The following is a 3367-nucleotide window of genomic DNA, read 5'->3' as shown; positions in this document are numbered from 1 at the left end:
GTGAATAAAATGGCCAAATGATTCAGATTGAAACATGAACTGATTTAGACTGAATAGCTAATTGTTCAGACTGAACCATGAACTTATTCTGACTAGATCTCAAAGCAGTTCAGACTGGATCATAGTTTGATTCGATATGAATCACACTGATTTAGGCTAAATTGCAAACTGATTCGGACTGATACTAACACCTTTTGGACTGAATCACACAATGATTAAATGAATCAACATCAAATTAATTCACAAACGGATTCAGACCTATTTGGTTACACGTTTAATTTATGGAAAAGAACAGTTTCAAAAGAATTATTCATTCACAAATCAGACCTCAGTTGTTTTGATTCTAAACAGCAGTCTTACAGAGGGAGTCAGTGCATGGGTGAACTGTCCAAATGATTCAGATTCAGCCATGACCTGACTGCCAACAGTTTCAGAATTAACCATGACAAACTGGTTTACTCTGAATCTCGATCTGATTCAGAATCTTGAACTGATTTGGGCTGAATAACAAAGTGATTTGGGCTGAACAACAAAGCGATTCAGGCTCTAAATCATGAGCCGATTCGGGCTGAATCACAAACTGATTGAACTGAATCATGAACGATACAGAATGAACCATAAACTGATTTGGCTGGAATCGCAATTAGTTTCAGACTAAATCATGAAACTATTAGGGCTGAACCACAAATTAATTCATAATGATTTGGTCTAAGTCCCAAACGGATTCAAAGTGAATCACAAACCGATTCAGACCTATTTGCTTACTCATCTGACAAATTCATTGAAAAGAGCTGGCTTATAAGAAATCAGACCTCGCTAGTTCAGTTTCTAAACAGCTGACAGAAAATACCGCACACCAGATTTGATTTCTGAAGTACTTCCAGGAAAAATGTGATGTGAAAATGCCCTTAGAGTCTGTCTTTCACCAGACGCATTTAGTGAGAGGATCTGTCCATGTTCTCGCTGCTTAAGAGAGAGCCATTGTGACAGATACCGTCAGACTTGGCAGCTTCTGGTCTTGTATTTACCACGTTTCTTTCTCTCTCTCACCTTCTCTCTTGTTTCTCCGTCCTCTAGTGAGTCTCTACAGGTACTTGAGCGCTCAACAGCAACCCAAGCGTGTTTCCCAGGCAGCCTGAAGGCAAAGAAACACACACAGACACACATTCGCTTTCTTCCGTCGCAGGTAGAGCCAGAAATGGGCGTTGTATTTGACATTGAATATGACTGAACAGAAAGCTGAGGAATGAGATATGGGGATGGACCGCATCCTGTGCCACCCACAGCAGTCTTTATTTATGCCACCTGATACAGAAACCTCCATTTCTGCACCCATATGCAGCGCCGCCGATATATTTCACCCCTGACAGCATGTTCCAAATGAAAAATTATATTTCTCAGGTCTTTGTAGTGTTGAAATAAAAAAATTTCCCCATCTTTGTGAAGATTGCACCAGCATTTTCTTTTGTTAGTTAACTTCAGTAACTAACTTCCTGTTTCGACTGAGTCCTGGCCTCAAAACTCATAACCTGATTTAGCTTTCTACATTGTCCTGTCTTCCTACGCGTATCAAAACAGCAGCGCGAGACGCAATCAGAAATCCCACTGTCAAACTCTATCTTCCATAAGCTCAGCATGCAGTCGGTCTCTCTGGGACGGACGTATCTGCAATGTGATGTGATGCAGCTTGACTGAAGTTCATTCCACTCCGGTGGAGACACAAGGATGTGCACTTCACTTCAGGCTTTTTAGTCGTCCCCGTTATGATTGGCATTCTGTCGCGCTGTCAAAACACACATGCGCTCACATGCGATTCATGACCTGCTGAGTGTGTGGTCGAGACCTGGCTTCAGTGAGCAGATCTGTAAATCACCTGCAGTTTTGTCTCTTGCCATCTCGATGATGTTCAAACACACCACTGCTCTTTAGTAGTTGCCTGTGTTCTTGCTTCCTGTTGATTTCATTTCCAGGTGTCTTCTGCTCTCTTCTATTGAGAATGCTCCAGTATTTGTGTAACGTCATCTTAACCTCTGCTTCATTTTTAGATTGGAAACTTTTTTTTCAAGCCAGGCAAAAAGAATATTCACGGTAACGATTTACAAGTTTAACATTTGGTTAACATTTATTTTAAATCTGTTTGTTTGTTTAGTTGTGCATTTACACATATATTTGTTGATTTATTGATGCATGTATTCATGCAATTTTTTTTATGTATTTATAAATCTGGGTTAATGTTATTTCATAAATATTGTACCATTCATTGTTAACTAACAGTGAATTGTTTAGTTAGTTAGTAATTTAGTTATGCATTTATTTATACATTTACACATTTATTTTATGCATTTACATATGTTTGTTGATTTATTGGTGCATGTATTTATTAATTTACTTTATGCATTTATTAATCTAGGTTCATGTTAATTCATAAATATACTCCTATTAATTTGTTTTTGTATTTATTGATGCATTTACACATGCATTAACTTGTTAATCAATTGAAATTTGAAATTTTGAAATATATGTAGAAATTAACATTTACCAACATTAATAAATACTATAAAAGTATTTTTACTTTTTCTTAACTATTGCATTAACTTTTGTTAAATTGAACCTTATTATTGAACCTAAAATATTACCCTATACACTAAAGTATGTACTAAGTTATATTCTTGAGTTTTAATGAAAGTGTGAACTAGTGCACCATATTGTCCTCTTAAGTATGCACTCGATTATTCACTATAGATTAGTTCCAATTGTAGTATCCCACTGAGTATGCACTAGAATATGAATAGGATCACTGTAGTGTCCCCTGAAATATACTAGTATTATAATTTTAGCATCTGTGCCATAGAATACTAGTTAAATCTTCCTCTTAAGTATACACTAAAATTAATTATAGGACACACTAGAGTTACACTATAGTAATTCTTAAACTTTCAGGCTTAAAGTATTCACTGGAGTCCCTTAAGTATGATAAAGAGTATATGCTATATTGTTGCCTAAATTATGTATTAGGGTCTACACTATAATTCCCTCTTAAGTAGGGAAATACTAGTGTATACTCTTGTGCACTATTAGGGAATAACATAGCATGCAGTGCCCTCAAAAGGACGGAAGTGCAAAGTGGAGTTTTGATCATTTTGTGATAAGGGACAGCACAAAATATGACAACATTTAATAATAAAAATGAATTGAGAATATGGCAAAACACTACAGCTGTTTCTAAAGCATTTCGGTACTGTGTTCTGATTGGTTGTTTACTAAATTTATTTGGCACTCAGTTAGTAAAGCTATAAATATGTGCTGATCCAATAATCTTCAAAAACAAATCCTTGGTCACATTTAATCCAGTAATCAGGCATCACAG

This window comes from Sinocyclocheilus grahami, unplaced genomic scaffold (genome assembly GCF_001515645.1).
Source record: "Sinocyclocheilus grahami isolate Dianchi unplaced genomic scaffold, SAMN03320097.WGS_v1.1 scaffold695.1, whole genome shotgun sequence".
NCBI classification, from domain to species: Eukaryota; Metazoa; Chordata; class Actinopteri; order Cypriniformes; family Cyprinidae; genus Sinocyclocheilus; species Sinocyclocheilus grahami.
This window is presented reverse-complemented; position numbering follows the sequence as displayed.